This window comes from Centropristis striata, chromosome 16 (assembly GCF_030273125.1).
Source record: "Centropristis striata isolate RG_2023a ecotype Rhode Island chromosome 16, C.striata_1.0, whole genome shotgun sequence".
Lineage (NCBI taxonomy): Eukaryota > Metazoa > Chordata > Actinopteri > Perciformes > Serranidae > Centropristis > Centropristis striata.
This window is the reverse complement of record NC_081532.1, coordinates 25,950,228-25,972,981: the sequence shown is the minus strand read 5'-3', so window position 1 is coordinate 25,972,981 and position 22,754 is coordinate 25,950,228. Positions and strand designations below refer to the sequence as shown.

The following is a 22,754-nucleotide window of genomic DNA, read 5'->3' as shown; positions in this document are numbered from 1 at the left end:
TTCTGGTCATCTTCAAATCACATGCCATGTATGATGTATAGTAAGAAGAGTTAACGTAGAAGTGTTTCAGAAAGACAGATTTCCATCACAAACTCCCGGGGACATATAAATAGTAAAGCTGTGAAAAATCCATATGACTGGTGAGAGATCTCTCGCTGCACACCACCATACAGATTCAATCAGAGCCTCTCACACCACCCACCATGTGTCAGAATAGAGCAATCCATCACACACTCCGCTCACACTGTGGAAAGAGCTAAAGATCCAAGGACCAATGCAACAGCAGCATTCTCACATTTATCAGAAACTTTGAAAACTTAATTGTAAATGGGTCTTAAATCTAATTGTGGGATTTACTTTCCCTGTCTGTGTGAGAGCCTACACATCCTGATTGGATATTTGAGGCCTGCGGGGCTGTGTCTGCCTGACCCCTGGGCTCTGTGATTGGTGTGTTTGCTAATCAGAAGTGGCAGCCTGATTACACGGCTGGTCTGGGGAATAAAAAGCCACGAGGAACCTTGGAGTCACCTTACACCATATGAGCCCACGGAGCTTGGTGTCAAGTTGGATGTTTCTACGTCACTTTCTACCTACACACACACCTGAGATAATGACCGCAGGTTCTGAGGTCGGACGGTACAAGGGAATGATGGTATGGCCTCGGTTTCATTAGGAGATGGAGTCCATGAATCAACAGACTATTTCTATCCAGAGGAGCAGTTAATGAGGTCCAGTGTCATTGCAATGTGATGAGAATATAATTGTAACTGACATTTTTCTTCATGTGTAAATTAGATTTGCTCACAGTGATGCAATATCCAGCAAGAGTTTTCATGGCAGCTAGGATGAGTGGATTCGTGACAATGGCTTGCTCTACCTGTAAGTGAATCATGTTACAAAGTCGAGGAAATTTCAAGCATCAATTAAACTTCCAGATACAACAGGAATGGAGTGACAGGCAGCAAAACAGAGAGAGAGACAGAGAGAGAGAGAGAGAGAGAGAGAGAGAGAATTTTCAGCACAAAGTTAAAAAAATCTGCTTATTATTGCCTTTGAACAAACATTTTTTTTTTCTTACAGCGCTGTTTACAGTGAATACATAGTCTCTCGCACAGCTATTCTCAACCTTTGGGTCCTGACCCCAATTAGATGATTTTCTGTTGTTTTTTTTGATTTGTGTTGGGTTTTTTTTTGTAATTTCGTGTCTTTTTTTGGTCATTTTGTCTTTTTTTGGACATTTTGTGTCTTTTTTGTTCAATTTGATTCTTTTTGGGATAATTTTGTGTCTTTTCTGACAAATCCCAAAGTAGTAAGTTATTACTTTCCAAGGAGTCTCTGGCTTGAAGCTGACTGTTACACACTCAGGAGGTCAGAATGGACCTTTAAATTTATAGCAAAGGACTTAGATTAAAAGTAACAATAAATTGTCCAAAATTTGTTGTATCAACTGAGTTTGCATGATCTGAACTGTGCGCATGAGATTCTGTTCAGTGAGCGGGGGTCGCGGACAACATGCATGTTAAATTGGGGGTCGCGACTCAAATAGGTTGAGAACTACTGCTCTAGTAAATCCTGTTCTCAATGTGAAATTTAAGTATGTGTATTAAGTACAGAGCTGGGGCTAAACCATAGACTGTATATAAATAATGGACGTAGTCACCCATTGGTTTGTGGCCCGTTGGAAGCATCGAGTTCAGCGTTACACTCATCTCCATCTTGTTTCTGATACGGGGAGCAGACCATATCTGGACTGTGGAGGAGGAGAGGGATCTGATCACTGACTACAGCCTCTCTACACCTCAACCTGACTGAGAGAAGCTTCTGCTGATTCATGTTAGCATTAACTGGAGCATTAACTCGGATGTTAGTTTTGGCTAGCAAAAAACAAAAACTTACCTCAGAAAACTGAGCAGCGACTCCTTGGAGTGTCTGTTAGTCCAACCAAACACTGAACAAGACATTTTTACTGAACAAAAAGTTCACATAAACTGTCATTAAGTGAAAATACAGTGAAAGGGTCAAAGTTGTGAAACCAAACCGCTAAACGTCCTTTTTTATATCTATATAACTATATATATAACTTTATTGACACGTTGCCGTGGATACGCATTGTTCTTCTTCTCTCCTGATAACGGCTTGCCTTGTTAGTGACCTGTCAATCAAAGGTAGCCCCGCCCCAAATCATATGATTCTTTATCTTCTGTTTTCTTCTAAATGGGGCCATTATAAGAACTATTGACATCAAATTGTCTTGAAGAAGATTTTTTACTAGCGATTGAGACCATAGTGTTGTCCTGAAAAAACATTTCTGAGGTAATAAGTCAAGTGAGAAGTGTTAGCAGAGTAAACTTCACAGCTCCAGATGAAAGTGGCGAGATAAACAACACTGAAAAGATAAATCAGAATGAAACACTGAGATTTGCTGTGTTTTGTGTCATCATGACGTCAACCGCAAACAGCTGTGTCTGATGGCCTTTTATTTGACACGCCCACAATCAGTCACTGTCGGAATGCAAAATACATGATCAATAAACAATGTCACGATTGCCCATCATACATGAAAAACAAAGCAAATAACATTTAATAATTGAGAGCATTAACTCAACAAGAAGTTTTCAAATTTTTTCACTGAAATGAATGGACAGAATTTTTTTGCAGCCAAATTTAGCGCCCCCTGCTGGAATTTTCGGTAGAATGCAGCTTAAGGCACTTCCTGGTTTGCCTCCATGCTCAGACCCGGAGGTTGCCGCCTGGGCTAAACAACTCTGTAGCTTCTCTATTCTCTGTGTATAATTGTAGAAACATAGTTCTCTATACACATGGTTCCTTTTCTGGAATTTCAATCAATGTGAAAGTGGGCCCACTAACAAGCCTTACTCCTAATCCCACAGTTAAAAGAATGTAGGAAGGCTCTTAATTGCTTGTTTGCCTAGCAATGCCTTTGAGTAATACACCAGTATTTAAATGAGTACTCCTGATTTGGCAGTTTTTTTTTTCATTCTATAACATTGTTTGACTCGCTATGGACATATTATGCAGTTGTACTCACCAACACACCTGGAAACACACTTCAGTGTGTAAAATCAATGGTTCTCCTTTAATAGAATGCCTTTATTGTCACTATACGCAAGTACAATGAGATTTCAAACCTGACTCCAAAAAGCAGTGCGACAATAAATAAGAAATATATAAAATATGTATAAAATATTAAAATATACATTATATACATAAACATACATAGGCAAGTAAATGTAAAGACAAATATATATGATATCATGTAAACATAGGCAAGGAAGGGAGGTGAGGTGCACAGTCTTCAATTTACCAGAAGCAGATATGATGCTATGCAGTGTTCATAAATATATTGCACGTTGAACGACAAATTATTGCACAAATTATTGCACATTGCCAAGTATTGGTTATATAAAAAACAAATATTGCACAGTAAGACAGTCCGTATGGAAATCAGAGCATATTTTTTTATTTATATATCTATATCTATATCTATATCTATATATATATCTATATATATATATGTATGTGTGTATATATATATATATATATATATATATATAAAGGAAATGAGTGCATATGAGAGTTCAGGATGGTTCAGGAAGAAACTGTTTTTGAATCTGTTTGTTTTTTACCTTAAGCTCCCAGCATGCACGGTGTGGCCCCCACAGCCCCCCTCCTTACAGAATTAAAAAGCATGCAGAAGCTGCATGTGACGTTTCTTTTTTTCACATTTCTTAGTCAAAAATGTTATATTTTGCCTTTGTAAACCAAGTGCACTGTTAAATTGTAAAGATGACCATTATGCTAGTGTTCGCTCCACTTTCACTGTCTGTCATTCACAGTCCTGCTTTGTAAAACATGAGAGTCCATCACTGACGGAGTACATGGAGATGTTCTCCTTTAAAGGCCTGTATCTCAGTAATAAGGCGGAGGTGTAATCTGCTGCTTGACTGCTCTCCAGGGATCACACAAACATTAACATTTTATTACCAGACCTTTGAGGCCACAATGATGAATTCTGTTCATCAGCTTGTGTTTTAACACTTTGGCTCCCTGATGTCTTTTTAAAAGGCACTGCTCAATAGAGACTATATGAGGTGCGTCCGCATATAAAATGTCACTATTAAAAATGCCCATAAAAAGAGCATCTTCCACAGCCCCATGCAGCTGACATCTCTTCCGCTCCGACGTTGGCAGACCTTTTATACTTTTTTTCTCTCATCATGCCTGAGTGAGGTGAAAAATGAAAGGCAATAGTGTCTTGCTCCTGGAACGGGAGGGGGAAGTGGAGCGTGGAGCTCTCTATGTGGCCAACTGATGAGGAAGACATGGGGAGAGTTCGAGGGAACTCTTGGCTGCACATCACTGGCTGATGAGACATGATGTTTACATCAGCATGATCGCAGCCATTTAGCCTTTCTTACTGCCACAAATGACATTTTAAATCAAATGTTATTGAAGGTTTTAAGAAAATCTTTGAGATTTAAGCAAAGCCAGATATCATTAGGTGTTCCTCTCTGCTCTCTGTGTGGATCTCGTGTTTTAGCTGCATGGCTCCAGGGACGGCAGAGTTGGTTGGTCACTTGATCCCATTTTGGTCCAGACAATATCCAGGGTTCATGGTGCTTGAAATCCTTGAAAATGCTTGAATTTAAATGTTGTATATTCAAGGTTTAAAAGTGCTTGGATTTTGGATAAAGTGCTTGTAAATGCTTGAAATTCTATGGTTAAGTGAAATCTCCCCCTTTTAGTATGTAAGTACTCATCTAAAACATGCAATTTACAACAGGTGTAAGATACTGGAAAAGCTTGAAAATTTACCCTGAAAGTCCTTGAAAAATGCTTGAATTTGACCACTGCTGAAGTGTACGAACCCCGAGTATGAGAAATATCTTTCCAACTACTAGATGAATTGCAATGACAATTAATTCAGACATCCATGCTCCTCACATGATGAAACACAGAATTCCATCCCAACCCCCCGAATGCTAATGTTGCTTTGAACGTCAAATCAGTTTATATCTCAATCTTATATCTTATATATATGATAATATTAATTAATATAAGGATATGTCAGGGATCGAACCACCAACCTACCAATCAGTGTGTGACCGCTCTACCAGCTGAGTCCCATCTGTGCTTTGTGCTTCTAGTTGTACTTGTGTGAAATTCTGTTTTCTTTCAGGGCCTGCAGGCACCAGGGGCTGCAGATGAAATGGATAAATCTGGCAAAATTAGTGTACATGATGGACTCAAGTGCTCATATTAATTGATGTGTATTTTATCTTCTTAAAAAATATACATAATCAGATTACATCTCAATGTTTTAAAAAACTAAAGTTTTTATTTTTTATTCATAGTTTTTTAAAAACAATATGATTATTGACATTTTCTTACATAACAAAACCACATCACAAATGAACTATACAGGGTGGGGATTCTGTTCGGAGTGTTCCTGTATGTCTGTGTTTTATTGTGAAAAAACTTAATAAACAAAGTTTTAAAAACAAACAAACAAATGAACTATACACATACACATCACAAACATACACTTCTCAGCCACATAACACTTACATAATCATTAATGACTTCATACAATTGCAGGTATTGAACTATTGATTCATTCTGTTATAAGGTTTACGTAGCGGACCATTATTCCTCTTCATTGCCAGATCAATACCATTAACAAACACATTTAATGGTTTCCATGTCTTTTCAAACATATCCTGCCGTCCTTTCCGTATATATGTCACTTTCTCCAAAGGAAAAGTTGTGAGCATTTGCTTCACCCAATACGTAACATTTGGTCTGTTGGTCTTTTTTCCAGAACAATGCAATGGATCTTTTGGCATGTAATAGACACATATCAATTAATATTCGTTAACTTTTGTTAAATTTGTGAACTTTTGGGCAAAGTCCAACGACAAAAAGTGCAGAATCCATTGGAATGCTTTTTGAAATAATTTTTCCTATTGCCTTTTTAACCTCCTGCCAAAAAGATTTTATCTTACTGCATTGCCACATATAATGGAATAATGTCCCCTTCACCTCAGTGCATTTTCTACACACATCTGGGATATTCCTATTATATTTATTTAATTCAACTGGTGTAATATAAGTCCTCATCAACCATTTATACTGCAATAGTCTAAATCGGGTGTTGATTGACTGGGTGTGAGCCTTATTACATATAGATTGCCAGTCCTCTAAAGATATATCTGTGCCTACATAGCAAAATCGGGAGTGTTAATTCAACTCAGAGTGTTACATTTAATACTTTTTCTGAGTTTATATAATTCTCACAGATTCTGAGTTAAAATTACACTTTGAAAAGTGTTAATATTTTAACTCTTTAATAGTGTTAAATATTTGACATCCTTGGTGTTGTTTTATGACACCACATAAGTGCACTTTTAACTCGAAATTGTGTTATTCCTTTTCACTGTGAGTGTTAATTTTTAACATTCATTGTGTTACTTTGACACATTAAAGTGTATTTTTAACCCTAAAATCATGTTATTTCCATTCACTCATGTGATAATTAACATTCATTGTTTTGTTTTACGATACATTAAAAGTGCATTCTGTCTTCAGCCTAACATACAAGTCACAAAAACTGAAAATCAACTCCAACTGAAGTGAATCTAACTCAGGTGTTAACATGTAACTCGCTTGATTGACAACGCTGGCTGAGCTTTTTTTATCACTACAAGTGTTAAAACAACTCCAAAATCAACACTCACCAACTCAAAATTATTAACACTGAAAAAAAAACAACACTACAGAATTTGCTGTGTAGCTCTTCCTTCCATGCTTCTCGTTTATGATCTGTATTGTCAACCGCATTTGATAACAAATAATTATATATCTCTCCTATAGCACCTTTACTTAAGCTGTTCTTAGAGAAAAAATTTTCCATGTCCAAAATTGGAGGTCTGGTTAAAAGACTTTTTTGGTTCGCTTTATTCATAGTTGTTGATGTGGTCATACATATAATTTCTGTGGTGAGTCTAGAATAACAGAAGTGAGCTCATCAGTCATCACCTTGTCGCCCCGTGTTCGATCAATAGCAGCCGTCCAGGGCCAAGTCACATCGGCAAGGTGAGAACATTGGACACCCTGAACCAGAACTGATGATCAGACAGAAGTGAGCCACCTTGCTGGCTGTAGTCTTCTGTGGATTTCAGCTTCCATTTACCAGAGTGTCCCTCAACTCAGCAAAGCATCTGTCTCAATCAATGAGGCCAGTAACCACAGGCTCCAGACAGCCTGACTGTCTGCCACTGTGTTGTCTCTGACATTTACTCTGACTCGCCGTCTGAAGTTACCAGCTGCTGAACGCTCCCACTGAGCACTGGGTCAGCCAGCAGAAATCATTATGAAAGGCTGCAGGCCCAGAGCACGCCACACAATGCAACTGTGTTGCAAACACATGCTCATATCTCTAAGGAATAGAAGATATAAAAAAACCAAGTGTGTGTGCATGTGTGTATATAACGCCCACAAACGTAATAAAAATCTGCAGCTTTTAACTAGGGCCGTGACTTTAACGGGTTAATTTAGATTAATTAATTACACAAAAATTAATGCGTTAAAAAATTGTCGCATTTTAATCACACTTATTTTTGCACCGTTTCAGTTTCAGGCAGACCGATTATACTGGAGCACCAACTAGCGTTGATGAGTTGAGACAACAACAAACCACAGTGAACATGAAGGAAGAAGCTGATGAGACGCTTTGGTTGGCCCCGTGGATGATGGGACATTTAGTTACTAAAAACCAACGGATGGAAGCGTCGATAAGAGCGTGGTTGTGTTGCTATGCAACAAGGAATTCACATATCACCGCAGCACATCCAGCCTCAAGTATCACCTCAATGCTAAACATATAGCAGCTAGCGGCTAGTGTGCTAGCTAGCGTGGATTGTGTTTTACTTAAAAAACCAAAGTATTCTAGTTTACAGAAGGTCTACCTACCTATAGGCTACCTGAATTTATGAAATGTACTATATTTATAAATATGCTATTGCTACACTTAATGGCAAAAATTGCACTGGTCTGTTGGACTTGAACAAAAATAAACAATATTTTTGTTGCTTAAGCTTATGTATTCAGTCATTATTGAATGGTATACTAAAAATCCATGTGAAAAAAATTACTTTTCACTGTTCTCAGGTCAAATATTTATATGTGATTAAAATGCGATTAATTTCGATTAATTAATTACAAAGCCTGTAATTAGTTAGATTAATTTTTTTAATCGAGTCCCGGCCCTACTTTTAACCCTTTTAAGCCGGGAAAGCATTACCGCATTTCTACCATCAAAACCAGGGGCGCTGTTGTGTTATTCTACCATTAAAGCTGGGAAAGCGGATACTGTTGTTTTGTAGTATTTGTAGTTTTTTCCACCTATTTTCGATGACTTGGCCAATGAAATGCATCAGAATACATGTGGGAGTGTCGCAATGCAACATGGGACTTTTCCAGAACTGAAATCATGGCTGAAGACGACTATAGCAGAGGGATATAACAGAAATAAACTATAACAGGTCAGATATAACAGGTGTAAGCTCTCAAATACTTTTTGAATTTCATTTCTATCTGCTACAGAGGGTGAAAAATCTATTATTTAGTAGGCGTTGACACTTCTGTTGAATTTCCATAAAAACTTCCGGTTTTAGGGGGTTATTTTAAAATCGGCCAGAGGTTTTACAGGCATTTTTTCCAGGCGTTTTAGGCCTAAATGGGTTAATGCAACAATCCAACAAACATAATACATTTTTCACAAACGTAATAGCCGCTGCCTACTAAAAACGTAACACGAGATTTCCCACAAATGTAGTCACTATTACGTTTGTCCTAAATATTGTCCCAGATTACTAAGGACATATCATTCAATGTGATAAAATACTGGTAAATACTTTGTGTTGTCTGTTACAGCTGATAATATCTTTTAGTCAGATTAGATAGAATCTGTTTATTTGTAAATCAGATGATTGTAATGATATGGCAAATTGTTATCACATTGGGTCATACTGGTATAATCTTGGACAATAAGCTATGGCTAACCTCTACTATTACATCTGCGGAAAAAGTTCATTTAATTTATTCTGCTGCTCTGTGCGAGCTTTGACAAGCCTGAGAAAATAACTGATGATGTCATCAAGTTATCTCTCCTTAGGCTGGGTAAACTGAGGCACTAAAAAAGGACACAGACATTAAAAAAAAAGGACAATTGATGAATCACTTTGAAACAAAGTTACGTAAAGGATAATGTAAAGAATAATTTAGGGTGTGTAATGCCCGTGAATGTAATAATACCCACAAACATAACCACAAACGTAATAAAAATCTGCAGCTTTCAATGCAATAATCCCACAAACATAATACATTTTCCATAAACGCAATAGCCGCTGCCTACAACAAACGTAACCCGAGATTTCCCACAAATGTAATAACTATTATGTTTGCAGGGACTTATTACGTTTGTGGGGAAGTGAAAATCTTCAACTTTCAATATTGTACTAAGTTCCCACTAGTCAATCATTAAAGACTCCTTCTAGAGATGTTTCAAGGTGTATATAAAATACCTTTATTTGAATAATAGGCTAATGTGACTCATATAGTTGTCAGACCCAAAAGGTTAAATTATCTTGTTAAAATCCTTTTCCCTCATTAAAATCCTGATTCAAGAAATATGCAAATATATGGCATCCCAAAAGTTTGAAACCCAAACATTCAAGTGTAGGAGCAATATGAAAACACATTTTTGAGTGGAGGGGGAAAATCAATAGACTTGGCAGGTAGCGATGCATCTTCTTTGGTTCAGCACTGCAGAGAGAGAGAGAGAGAGAGAGAGAGAGAGAGAGAGAGAGAGAGAGATACTGCTTGCGTGCGTACGTACGTTGTGTGATAGCAGAGCGCAGATCCAACAGCTGGATTTTGCACCCACAGTCAGTATTAGTAGTGTGTATATAGAACAGGGATGGGCAACTTAAATGCTGCAGGGGGCCACATTTTTTCATGGACACTACCACAGGACCACATATAGGACCGTGCACTTAACCAGATATGATAAAACTGCAATTTTAAATATGTTTACAGTGCACTAACTTAACATATTTCATGCTCAAATGCATGTATAACAGTATAAATAGGAATACAAAAGGCTTAAAACAAATAAAACATAACCACTTACTGTGATTTATTTTTTTTTCAGTGCAAGAACAGCAGACCAACATTAATTGCAAGAAGTAATTTTGTGCATTTTTACACAACACTTTTAAGATTTCACTTTTCATTTCTTTTAAATGCATGTAGTTGTACTGAGGCCCATCTCAAGTGAGGGCCATATGCCGCCCCCAGGCATCCAGTTGCCCATCCCTGATATAGAAAAACAAACAGAAAACAACAACAACAACCACAACCATTATTCATTGCGTTATTACATTTGTGGGAACTTATTACAATATTGAAAGTTGAAGATTTTCACGTAATATGTCCCTGCAAGCTTAATAGTTATTACATTTATGGGAAATCTCGTGTTACGTTTGTAGTAGGCAGCGGCTATTACGTTTGTGGAAAATGTATTACGTTTGTGGGATTATTGCATTAAAAGCTGCAGATTTTTATTACGTTTGTGGTTTATTACATTTGCGGGCATTATTACATTCGCGGGCGTTACATGTATATGTTAGCATTAGGTATCTCTCACTTGAAGCAGAGTGATGACTTGTGCACAGATACAAGAATTATCATGAAATGTGCTTGAACAATGTATTGTGTCAAATTAATCCCATAATTAAAGTGTACCGTTAATAAAAAAAATAAAAGCAAAAATTCACCTGCAGGGTTGTGTTTTCACTTCTAAAAAGAAGTAATTTATTCTTTTATAGTTAATTAAGAAGTTCTGAAGGGAACCATGGCATAAACATTGCAAAAGGCAGTCTGACAGCGATTTAACAGTGATTAAACAAAACCAGAGCGAGACAGGATGTCATCTCGCAGGGCGGGCGTGGAACAGATTCAGCTTTGAAGCAGATGCCAGCTTTTGGAGCCTGTGAGATCCATCAGGCAGACAGGATGGAAGACGGTAAGCTGCTGAGAGGAAGTGAGCACAGCAAAGATAAATGCCTCCATGCTGGCTTTTGGCTCACTGAGGCCCTCCCAGAGCTTCTGGGGAAGGAGCGGGATGTAGGTGTGGAGAAATCAATGCGAACATATCATCTGTGTGTGGAGGTGGACTAAGTGATTTTCAGGAAAAGCTCTGACCACTTATAACAGTTGAGGGGTATAGTAGAGCCACTGTGGTGTGGGTCTGAACATAGAAGTAGTTCAGTCAGTATTGTACATATGTACATAAATGTTTGAGTTTTAAAATGACAGAATTTGTGAATTGTGATTTTTGATGACACTGTATCCTGACATAATACATGAGACAGACAAACTTTGAAAACATATCATGTTCCTCTCTCTCCTCCTGGTGCTACTCAACAACCAATCAGGGCTGATGAGTCTCAATGACTGCTTTGCAACTCGTCACATGAGGGACAGCTGATCAGATATGAATTAGGATTCTGTTACTGCATTTGAGAAAGTTTATGACCTGGCTGCCCTTTTGAAAACAGAGCAGTGAGTGGAGGGAGGGAGCTGCAAGAACAGGGGCCTTTCTCATGTTGCTCATTTTATATCTCATCTATCCTCTATCCTCGCTTGAACCGGAAGTTCTTTGTGTATGCCATCTTTACGAACGTCCCAAAGCTCTGATTTGTGCTTGGAGGATAGGGAACAGAGGATAGGGGATAGAGGAGGTATTCTGGCTAACACCAGACTATATCATAAATGAGATATAGTCTAGAGACCACCTATTCATTTCTCCGTAGAGGAGGCGTGGTTAGCGATCATCCAGAGCCGTTTATTGGGCGCTACGAATGTCTATCATAAGCGTCTGTACGTAGCTCTTAGCCAATCGTATCAATTAATAACAACAACAACAACAAAACCTGACATCTGCAACTCTTGATTGCATTCTCCTCCTCGGGACCCAGCTGTGCCGATGGAATACCGGGTGGGGCTGCCTCCTTTATCTGGTCTTCCATCAAGGCGATCAGTGGCGAGATGACCACAATGACCGGGGTCTGGCTAAACCCCAATAGCTTAGCCATTAACGGGGCTAGTTGGTAGATTAGGCTTTTGCCAAATCCTGTTGGAAGCAAGGCTAAAACATACTTTTTGGTGGTGATAAAGGAGTGGAAAGACAAACAATGTTCTTCTAAAATAAACTTTGGCTCTAAACTATGTAGAACACTGTCTACAGCTAGATTGGAAGAGAGCTTCACGTCTGCTGCAGCCATGTTGGATCTGTAAGAAAACTACAAAGCTACAAGCTTCCGTCTGTCCAATAGTACGCATCATCGTCTTGCCGTACTTCCCCGTTCTGTGATTGGATACCAAAAGAAGGGCTAAGAATTGGCCATGGACACCATGCTGGCTTGCAGTTCGAAACGAAATCGAGCATGCAAGGCAGCATGGGTAGACCCAGGCTATTGATGAGGCATATCGGAGGAGCCATTAGTGAGGATACATGAGAGCATCCTATGCGGAAATGTTTTAGCGGTGCCCCCGCCCCCCTTACTGGACATCAGCTAGTAAGTGTGTCATCACAAGTTTTATATTTTATTTATCTTCTGATTTGCCATCGAGTTAAAATTGTTATGTTTATTAAATAAATATTTTATTTATTTATTTATTTATTGTGGTATCTAAAAACTGACCTATGTGGCAAAGTTTAGTTCAATCCCCAATTGTAACAATCAAGTTTTCTATGACCACATCTCCTAATGAAGGTGTCTGACTTCAGATCAGAAATGTTAGTGTTTCAGTGACTGTGTTGAAAATTTTCAGCCTGATTTCTGTATACATGGCAGAATGTGGAAGACCATGGCTATCACACCTAGTTGACATTCAAAAACTTGTTTATTTTTGTACATGTGATTCAGTTTTTTCAACTGTATAACATATGTTAATTAAGGGCCAACCACCTGAGATGAAAGTGTTTATTTGCTCTGTAGGAACAAATACTTTGGGTCAAGTTTGGCATTAACTCCATTCATGTTCACATGTGAATTCAACAGTAAAACAATTTAGCTTTCCCTCCTTAACCAGGTCAAACTTGGGATGTGATCACATCTTACTGACATTTAAAAATTATTTTTCGTACATTCGGATTCAGTCTATTTCTGGAAAGAATTTCAATGGAAAATTCTACAAAACTAGGCCGGTTAGCTCAGATGGTCAGAGCGTGGTGCTAATAACGCCAAGGTCATGGGTTCAATCCCCATACTGGCCAGAAACTTGAAGTCAACACAGACAAGTACTTGACGAGGGCTGATGTTCTTCCAGCTTACTTATACATGTGATGTGAGCTGATTGGAATTTAAGCTAATTTCCCTCCACACAAGCGAACAAGCCATCTAAAACCTGACCTATATGGCAAAGTTTAGCTAACTCCCCAATGAGCTTAGTTCAAATAAACAAGGTGTGAAGGAGCTTTGTCACAACCTCAAGCTCAATGTTTACAGCCACACTTGTCTAAAGGACAACCACCTGAGATGAAAGTGTTTATTTGCTCTGTAGGAACAAATACTTTGGGTCAAGTTTGGCATTAACTCCATTCATGTTCACATGTGAATTCAACAGTAAAACAATTTAGCTTTCCCTCCTTAACCAGGTCAAAGTTGGGATGTGATCACATCTTTCTGACATTTAAAAATTATTTTTCGTACATTTGGATTCAGTTTATTTCTGGAAAGAATTTCGATGGAAAATTCTGCAAAACAAGGCCGGTTAGCTCAGATGGTCAGAGCGTGGTGCTAATAACGCCAAGGTCATGGGTTCAATTCCCATACTGGCCAGAAACTTGAAGTCAACACAGACAAGTACTTGACGAGGGCTGATGTTCTTCCAGCTTACTTATACATGTGATGTGAGCTGATTGGAATTTAAGCTAATATCCCTCCACACAAGCGAACAAGCCATCTAAAACCTGACCTATGTGGCAAAGTTTAGCTAATTCCCCAATGAGCTTAGTTCAAATAAACAAGGTGTGAAGGAGCTTTGTCACAACCTCAAGCTCAATGTTTACAGCCACACTTGTCTAAAGGCCAACCACCTGAGATGAAAGTGTTTATTTGCTCTGTAGGAACAAATACTTTGGGTCAAGTTTGGCATTAACTCCATTCATGTTCACATGTGAATTCAACAGTTAAACAATTTAGCTTTCCCTCCTTAACCAGGTCAAAGTTGGTCAAGTACTTGACGAGGGCTGATGTTGTTCCAGCTGACTTATACATGTGAAGTGAGCTGATTGGCATTTAAGCTAATTTCCCTCCACACAAGCGAACAAGCCATCTAAAACCTGACCTATATGGCAAAGTTTAGCTAACTCCCCAATTGTAACAATTAAGTTTCTGCGATCACAAATTATTTTTCATACATTCAGATTCAGTTTAATTCTGGAAAGAATTTTGATAGAAAATTCTACAAAAACAGGCCGATTAGCTCAGATGGTCAGAGCGTGGTGCTAATAACGCCAAGGTCATGGTTTCAATCCCCCTACTGGCCAGAAACTTGAAGTCAACACGGACAAGTACTTGACGAAGGCTGATGTTCTTCCAGCTTACTTATACATGTGATGTGAGCTGATTGGAATTTAAACTAATTTCCCTCCACACAAGCGAACAAGCCATCTAAAACCTGACCTATATGGCAAAGTTTAGCTAACTCCCCAATTGTAACAATCAAGTTTCTGCGATCACAAATTATTTTTCATACATTCAGATTCAGTTTAATTCTGGAAAGAATTTTGATAGAAAATTGTACAAAAACAGGCCGGTTAGCTCAGATGGTCAGAGCGTGGTGCTAATAACGCCAAGGTCATGGGTTCAATCCCCATACTGGCCAGAAACTTGAAGTCAACACAGACAAGTACTTGACGAGGGCTGATGTTCTTCCAGCTTACTTATACATGTGATGTGAGCTGATTGGAATTTAAGCTAATTTCCCTCCACACAAGCGAACAAGCCATCTAAAATCTGACCTATATGGCAAAGTTTAGCTAACTCCCCAATGAGCTTAGTTCAAATAAACAAGGTGTGAAGGAGCTTTGTCACAACCTCAAGCTCAATGTTTACAGCCACACTTGTCTAAAGGACAACCACCTGAGATGAAAGTGTTTATTTGCTCTGTAGGAACAAATACTTTGGGTCAAGTTTGGCATTAACTCCATTCATGTTCACATGTGAATTCAACAGTAAAACAATTTAGCTTTCCCTCCTTAACCAGGTCAAAGTTGGGATGTGATCACATCTTTCTGACATTTAAAAATTATTTTTCGTACATTTGGATTCAGTTTATTTCTGGAAAGAATTTCGATGGAAAATTCTGCAAAACAAGGCCGGTTAGCTCAGATGGTCAGAGCGTGGTGCTAATAACGCCAAGGTCATGGGTTCAATCCCCATACTGGCCAGAAACTTGAAGTCAACACAGACAAGTACTTGACGAGGGCTGATGTTCTTCCAGCTTACTTATACATGTGAAGTGAGCTGATTGGCATTTAAGCTAATTTCCCTCCACACAAGCGAACAAGCCATCTAAAACCTGACCTATATGGCAAAGTTTAGCTAACTCCCCAATGAGCTTAGTTCAAATAAACAAGGTGTGAAGGAGTTTTGTCACAACCTCAAGCTCGATGTTTACAGCCACACTTGTCTAAAGGCCAACCACCTGAGATGAAAGTGTTTATTTGCTCTGTAGGAACAAATACTGTGGGTCAAGTTTGGCATTAACTCCATTCATGTTCACATGTGAATTCAACAGTAAAACAATTTAGCTTTCCCTCCTTAACCAGGTCAAAGTTGGGATGTGATCACATCTTACTGACATTTAAAAATTATTTTTCGTACATTCGGATTCAGTTTATTTCTGGAAAGAATTTCGATGGAAAATTCTACAAAACAGGGCCGGTTAGCTCAGATGGTCAGAGCGTGGTGCTAATAATTCAGATTCAGTTTAATTCTGGAAAGAATTTTGATAGAAAATTCTACAAAAACAGGCCGGTTAGCTCAGATGGTCAGAGCGTGGTGCTAATAACGCCAAGGTCATGGGTTCAATCCCCATACTGGCCAGAAACTTGAAGTTAACACAGACAAGTACTTGACGAGGGCTGATGCTGTTCCAGCTTACTTATACATGTGACGTGAGCTGATTGGTATTAAAGCTAATTTCCCTCCAGACAAGCGAACAAGCCATCTAAAAACTGACCTATATGGCAAAGTTTAGCTAACTCCCCAATTGTAACAATCAAGTTTCTGTGATCACAAATTATTTTTCGTACATTCAGATTCAGTTTAATTCTGGAAAGAACTTTGATGGAAAATTCTTCAAAAACAGGCCGGTTAGCTCAGATGGTCAGAGCGTGGTGCTAATAACGCCAAGGTCATGGGTTCAATCCCCATACTGGCCAGAAACTTGAAGTCAACACAGACAAGTACTTGACGAGGGCTGATGTTCTTCCAGCTTGCTTATACATGTGATGTGAGCTGATTGGAATTTAAGCTAATTTCCCTCCACACAAGCGAACAAGCCATCTAAAACCTGACCTATATGGCAAAGTTTAGCTAACTCCCCAATGAGCTTAGTTCAAATAAACAAGGTGTGAAGGAGCTTTGTCACAACCTCAAGCTCAATGTTTACAGCCACACTTGTCTAAAGGCCAACAACCTGAGATGAAAGTGTTTATTTGCTCTGTAGGAACAAATACTTTGGGTCAAGTTTGGCATTAACTCCATTCATGTTCACATGTGAATTCAACAGTAAAACAATTTAGCTTTCCCTCCTTAACCAGGTCAAAGTTGGGATGTGATCACATCTTACTGACATTTAAAAATTATTTTTCGTACATTCGGATTCAGTTTATTTCTGGAAAGAATTTTGATGGAAAACTCTACAAAAACAGGCCGGTTAGCTCAGATTGTCAGAGTGTGGTGCTAATAACGCCAAGGTCATGGGTTCAATCCCCATACTGGCCAGAAACTTGAAGTCAACACAGACAGGTCCTTGACGAGGGCTGATGTTCTTCCAGCTTACTTGTACATGTGACGTGAGCTGATTGGCATTTAAGCTAATTTCCCTCCACACAAGCGAACAAGCCATCTAAAACCTGACCTATATGGCAAAGTTTAGCTAACTCCCCAATGAGCTTAGTTCAAATAAACAAGGTGTGAAGGAGCTTTGTCACAACCTCAAGCTCAATGTTTACAGCCACAGTTGTCCAAAGGCCAACCACCTGAGATGAAAGTGTTTATTTGCTCTGTAGGAACAAATACTTTGGGTCAAGTTTGGCATTAACTCCATTCATGTTCACATGTGAATTCAACAGTAATACAATTTAGCTTTCCCTCCTTAACTAGGTCAAAGTTGGGATCTGATCACATCTTACTGACATTTAAAAATTATTTTTCGTACATTCGGATTCAGTTAATTTTTGGAAAGAATTTTGATGGAAAATTCTACAAAACAAGGCCGGTTAGCTCAGATGGTCAGAGTGTGGTGCTTATAATTCAGATTCAGTTTAATTCTGGAAAGAATTTTGATGGAAAATTTTACAAAAACAGGCCGGTTAGCTCAGATGGTCAGAGTGTGGTGCTAATAACGCCAAGGTCATGGGTTCAATCCCCATACTGGCCAGAACCTTGAAGTCAACACAGACAAGTACTTGACGAGGGCTTATGTTGTTCCAGCTTACTTATACATGTGACGTGAGCTGATTGGCATTTCAGCTAATTTCCCTCCACACAAGCGACCAAAGCCATCTAAAAACTGACCTATATGGCAAAGTTTAGCCAACTCCCCAATTGTAACAATCAAGTTTCTGTGATCACAAATTATTTTTCGTACATTCAGATTCAGTTTAATTCTGGAAAGACTTTCGATGGAAAATTCTACAAAAACAGGCAGTTTGGCATTAACTCCATTCATGTTCACATGTGAATTCAACAGTTAAACAATTTAGCTTTCCCTCCTTAACCAGGTCAAAGTTGGTCAAGTACTTGACGAGGGCTGATGTTGTTCCAGCTTACTTATACATGTGAAGTGAGCTGATTGGCATTCAAGCTAATTTCCCTCCACACAAGCGAACAAGACATCTAAAACCTGACCTATATGGCAAAGTTTAGCTAACTCCCCAATTGTAACAATCAAGTTTTCTGTGACCACATCTCCTAATGAAGGCATCAGACTTCAGATCAGAAATGTTCATGTTTCAGTCTCTGTGTTGGAAACCTTCAGCCTGATTTCTGTATACATGGCCGAATGTGGAAGACCATGGCTATCACACCTTGTTGACATTTAAAAAGTTGTTTATTTTTGTACATTTGATTCAGTTTTTTCAACTGTATAACATATGCTAATTGGGACCACGTGGCCTAATGGACAAGGCGTCTGACTTCGGATCAGAAGATTGAGGGTTCGAGTCCCTTCGTGGTTAGAAACGAGAGCTTAGTTCAAATAAACAAGGTGTGAAGGAGCTTTGTCACAACCTCAAGCTCAATGTTTACAGCCACACTTGTCTAAAGGCCAACCACCTGAGATGAAAGTGTTTATTTGCTCTGTAGGAACAAATACTTTGGGTCAAGTTTGGCATTAACTCCATTCATGTTCACATGTGAATTCAACAGTAAAACAATTTAGTTTTCCCTCCTTTACCAGGTCAAAGTTGGGATGTGATCACATCTTACTGACATTTAAAAATTATTTTTCGTACATTCGGATTCAGTTTATTTCTGGAAAGAATTTCGATGGAAAATTCTACAAAACAAGGCCGGTTAGCTCAGATGGTCAGAGCGTGGTGCTAATAACGCCAAGGTCATGGGTTCAATCCCCATACTGGCCAGAAACTTGAAGTCAACACAGACAAGTACTTGACGAGGGCTGATGTTCTTCCAGCTTACTTATACATGTGATGTGAGCTGATTGGCATTTAAGCTAATTTCCCTCCACACAAGCAAACAAGCCATCTAAAACCTGACCTATATGGCAAAGTTTAGCTAACTCCCCAATGAGCTTAGTTCAAATAAACAAAGTGTGAAGGAGCTTTGTCACAACCTCAAGCTCAATGTTTACAGCCATACTTGTCTAAAGGCCAACCACCTGAGATGAAAGTGTTTATTTGCTCTGTAGGAACAAATACTTTGGGTCAAGTTTGGCATTAACTCCATTCATGTTCACATGTGAATTCAACAGTTAAACAATTTAGCTTTCCCTCCTTAACCAGGTCAAAGTTGGTCAAGTACTTGACGAGGGCTGATGTTGTTCCAGCTTACTTATACATGTGAAGTGAGCTGATTGGCATTTAAGCTAATTTCCCTCCACACAAGCGAACAAGACATCTAAAACCTGACCTATATGGCAAAGTTTAGCTAACTCCCCAATTGTAACAATCAAGTTTTCTGTGACCACATCTCCTAATGAAGGCATCAGACTTCAGATCAGAAATGTTCATGTTTCAGTCTCTGTGTTGGAAACCTTCAGCCTGATTTCTGTATACATGGCCGAATGTGGAAGACCATGGCTATCACACCTTGTTGACATTTAAAAAGTTGTTTATTTTTGTACATTTGATTCAGTTTTTTCAACTGTATAACATATGCTAATTGGGACCACGTGGCCTAATGGACAAGGCGTCTGACTTCGGATCAGAAGATTGAGGGTTCGAGTCCCTTCGTGGTTAGAAACGAGAGCTTAGTTCAAATAAACAAGGTGTGAAGGAGCTTTGTCACAACGTCAAGCTCAACGTTTACAGCCACACTTGTCTAAAGGCCAACCACCTGAGATGAAAGTGTTTATTTGCTCTGTAGGAACAAATACTTTGGGTCAAGTTTGGCATTAACTCCATTCATGTTCACATGTGAATTCAACAGTAAAACAATTTAGTTTTCCCTCCTTTACCAGGTCAAAGTTGGGATGTGATCACATCTTACTGACATTTAAAAATTATTTTTCGTACATTCGGATTCAGTTTATTTCTGGAAAGAATTTCGATGGAAAATTCTACAAAACAAGGCCGGTTAGCTCAGATGGTCAGAGCGTGGTGCTAATAACGCCAAGGTCATGGGTTCAATCCCCATACTGGCCAGAAACTTGAAGTCAACACAGACAAGTACTTGACGAGGGCTGATGTTCTTCCAGCTTACTTATACATGTGATGTGAGCTGATTGGCATTTAAGCTAATTTCCCTCCACACAAGCGAACAAGCCATCTAAAACCTGACCTATATGGCAAAGTTTAGCTAACTCCCCAATGAGCTTAGTTCAAATAAACAAAGTGTGAAGGAGCTTTGTCACAACCTCAAGCTCAATGTTTACAGCCACACTTGTCTAAAGGCCAACCACCTGAGATGAAAGTGTTTATTTGCTCTGTAGGAACAAATACTTTGGGTCAAGTTTGGCATTAACTCCATTCATGTTCACATGTGAATTCAACAGTTAAACAATTTAGCTTTCCCTCCTTAACCAGGTCAAAGTTGGTCAAGTACTTGACGAGGGCTGATGTTGTTCCAGCTTACTTATACATGTGAAGTGAGCTGATTGGCATTTAAGCTAATTTCCCTCCACACAAGCGAACAAGACATCTAAAACCTGACCTATATGGCAAAGTTTAGCTAACTCCCCAATTGTAACAATCAAGTTTTCTGTGACCACATCTCCTAATGAAGGCATCAGACTTCAGATCAGAAATGTTCATGTTTCAGTCTCTGTGTTGGAAACCTTCAGCCTGATTTCTGTATACATGGCCGAATGTGGAAGACCATGGCTATCACACCTTGTTGACATTTAAAAAGTTGTTTATTTTTGTACATTTGATTCAGTTTTTTCAACTGTATAACATATGCTAATTGGGACCACGTGGCCTAATGGACAAGGCGTCTGACTTCGGATCAGAAGATTGAGGGTTCGAGTCCCTTCATGGTTAGAAACGAGAGCTTAGTTCAAATAAACAAGGTGTGAAGGAGCTTTGTCACAACCTCAAGCTCAATGTTTACAGCCACAGTTGTCCAAAGGCCAACCACCTGAGATGAAAGTTTTTATTTGCTCTATAGGAACAAATACTTTGGGTCAAGTTTGGCATTAACTCCATTCATGTTCACGTGTGAGTTCAACAGTAAAACAATTTAGCTTTCCGTCCTTAACCAGGTCAAAGTTGGGATGTGATCACATCTTACTGACATTTAAAAATGATTTTTCGTACATTCGGATTCAGTTTATTTCTGGAAAGAATTTTGATGGAAAATTCTACAAAACAAGGCCGGTTAGCTCAGATGGTCAGAGCGTGGTGCTAATAACGCCAAGGTCATGGGTTCAATCCCCATACTGGCCAGAAACTTGAAGTCAACACAGACAAGTACTTGACGAGGGCTGATGTTCTTCCAGCTTACTTATACATGTGATGTGAGCTGATTGGCATTTAAGCTAATTTCCCTCCACACAAGCGAACAAGCCATCTAAAACCTGACCTATATGGCAAAGTTTAGCTAACTCCCCAATGAGCTTCGTTCAAATAAACAAGGTGTGAAGGAGCTTTGTCACAACCTCAAGCTCAATGTTTACAGCCACACTTGTCTAAAGGCCAACCACCTGAGATGAAAGTGTTTATTTGCTCTGTTGAAACAAATACTTTGGGTCAAGTTTGTCATTAACTCCATTCATGTTCACATGTGAATTCAACAGTTAAACAATTTAGCTTTCCCTCCTTAACCAGGTCTAAGTTGGTCAAGTACTTGACGAGGGCTGATGTTGTTCCAGCTTACTTATACATGTGAAGTGAGCTGATTGGCATTTAAGCTAATTTCCCTCCACACAAGCGAACAAGACATCTAAAACCTGACCTATATGGCAAAGTTTAGCTAACTCCCCAATTGTAACAATCAAGTTTTCTGTGACCACATCTCCTAATGAAGGCATCAGACTTCAGATCAGAAATGTTCATGTTTCAGTCTCTGTGTTGGAAACCTTCAGCCTGATTTCTGTATACATGGCCGAATGTGGAAGACCATGGCTATCACACCTTGTTGACATTTAAAAACTTGTTTATTTTTGTACATTTGATTCAGTTTTTTTAACTGTATAACATATGCTAATTGGGACCACGTGGCCTCATGGACAAGGCGTCTGACTTTGGATCAGAAGATTGAGGGTTCGAGTCCCTTCGTGGTTAGAAACGAGAGCTTAGTTCAAATAAACAAGGTGTGAAGGAGCTTTGTCACAACGTCAAGCTCAATGTTTACAGCCACACTTGTCTAAAGGCCAACCACCTGAGATGAAAGTGTTTATTTGCTCTGTAGGAACAAATACTTTGGGTCAAGTTTGGCATTAACTCCATTCATGTTCACATGTGAATTCAACAGTAAAACAATTTAGTTTTCCCTCCTTTACCAGGTCAAAGTTGGGATGTGATCACATCTTACTGACATTTAAAAATTATTTTTCGTACATTCGGATTCAGTTTATTTCTGGAAAGAATTTCGATGGAAAATTCTACAAAACAAGGCCGGTTAGCTCAGATGGTCAGAGCGTGGTGCTAATAACGCCAAGGTCATGGGTTCAATCCCCATACTGGCCAGAAACTTGAAGTCAACACAGACAAGTACTTGACGAGGGCTGATGTTCTTCCAGCTTACTTATAC

The 22,754-nt window shown here is 39.0% G+C and overlaps 17 non-coding genes across 17 annotated transcripts; all 17 read left to right on the top strand.

Annotated features, from left to right (window-relative positions):
• The first annotated feature begins 13,289 nt into the window (after positions 1 to 13,289).
• On the top strand, positions 13,290 to 13,363 carry trnai-aau (transfer RNA isoleucine (anticodon AAU)). Its single transcript has one exon. It is a non-coding gene; the product is annotated as a tRNA-Ile (tRNA).
• A 491-nt stretch (positions 13,364 to 13,854) lies between these two features.
• Positions 13,855 to 13,928, top strand: trnai-aau (transfer RNA isoleucine (anticodon AAU)). The gene has a single exon. It is a non-coding gene; the product is annotated as a tRNA-Ile (tRNA).
• A 636-nt stretch (positions 13,929 to 14,564) lies between these two features.
• On the top strand, positions 14,565 to 14,638 carry trnai-aau (transfer RNA isoleucine (anticodon AAU)). Its single transcript has one exon. It is a non-coding gene; the product is annotated as a tRNA-Ile (tRNA).
• A 264-nt stretch (positions 14,639 to 14,902) lies between these two features.
• On the top strand, positions 14,903 to 14,976 carry trnai-aau (transfer RNA isoleucine (anticodon AAU)). Its single transcript has one exon. It is a non-coding gene; the product is annotated as a tRNA-Ile (tRNA).
• Positions 14,977 to 15,467: 491 nt separating this feature from the next.
• trnai-aau (transfer RNA isoleucine (anticodon AAU)) lies at positions 15,468 to 15,541 on the top strand. Its single transcript has one exon. It is a non-coding gene; the product is annotated as a tRNA-Ile (tRNA).
• Positions 15,542 to 16,125: 584 nt separating this feature from the next.
• Positions 16,126 to 16,199, top strand: trnai-aau (transfer RNA isoleucine (anticodon AAU)). The gene has a single exon. It is a non-coding gene; the product is annotated as a tRNA-Ile (tRNA).
• A 264-nt stretch (positions 16,200 to 16,463) lies between these two features.
• Positions 16,464 to 16,537, top strand: trnai-aau (transfer RNA isoleucine (anticodon AAU)). Its single transcript has one exon. It is a non-coding gene; the product is annotated as a tRNA-Ile (tRNA).
• Positions 16,538 to 17,028: 491 nt separating this feature from the next.
• Positions 17,029 to 17,102, top strand: trnai-aau (transfer RNA isoleucine (anticodon AAU)). Its single transcript has one exon. It is a non-coding gene; the product is annotated as a tRNA-Ile (tRNA).
• A 584-nt stretch (positions 17,103 to 17,686) lies between these two features.
• On the top strand, positions 17,687 to 17,760 carry trnai-aau (transfer RNA isoleucine (anticodon AAU)). The gene has a single exon. It is a non-coding gene; the product is annotated as a tRNA-Ile (tRNA).
• Positions 17,761 to 18,486: 726 nt separating this feature from the next.
• Positions 18,487 to 18,559, top strand: trnar-ucg (transfer RNA arginine (anticodon UCG)). Its single transcript has one exon. It is a non-coding gene; the product is annotated as a tRNA-Arg (tRNA).
• A 331-nt stretch (positions 18,560 to 18,890) lies between these two features.
• Positions 18,891 to 18,964, top strand: trnai-aau (transfer RNA isoleucine (anticodon AAU)). The gene has a single exon. It is a non-coding gene; the product is annotated as a tRNA-Ile (tRNA).
• A 764-nt stretch (positions 18,965 to 19,728) lies between these two features.
• trnar-ucg (transfer RNA arginine (anticodon UCG)) lies at positions 19,729 to 19,801 on the top strand. Its single transcript has one exon. It is a non-coding gene; the product is annotated as a tRNA-Arg (tRNA).
• A 331-nt stretch (positions 19,802 to 20,132) lies between these two features.
• Positions 20,133 to 20,206, top strand: trnai-aau (transfer RNA isoleucine (anticodon AAU)). The gene has a single exon. It is a non-coding gene; the product is annotated as a tRNA-Ile (tRNA).
• A 764-nt stretch (positions 20,207 to 20,970) lies between these two features.
• Positions 20,971 to 21,043, top strand: trnar-ucg (transfer RNA arginine (anticodon UCG)). The gene has a single exon. It is a non-coding gene; the product is annotated as a tRNA-Arg (tRNA).
• Positions 21,044 to 21,374: 331 nt separating this feature from the next.
• On the top strand, positions 21,375 to 21,448 carry trnai-aau (transfer RNA isoleucine (anticodon AAU)). The gene has a single exon. It is a non-coding gene; the product is annotated as a tRNA-Ile (tRNA).
• Positions 21,449 to 22,212: 764 nt separating this feature from the next.
• trnaq-uug (transfer RNA glutamine (anticodon UUG)) lies at positions 22,213 to 22,285 on the top strand. The gene has a single exon. It is a non-coding gene; the product is annotated as a tRNA-Gln (tRNA).
• Positions 22,286 to 22,616: 331 nt separating this feature from the next.
• Positions 22,617 to 22,690, top strand: trnai-aau (transfer RNA isoleucine (anticodon AAU)). The gene has a single exon. It is a non-coding gene; the product is annotated as a tRNA-Ile (tRNA).
• Positions 22,691 to 22,754: the final 64 nt, after the last annotated feature.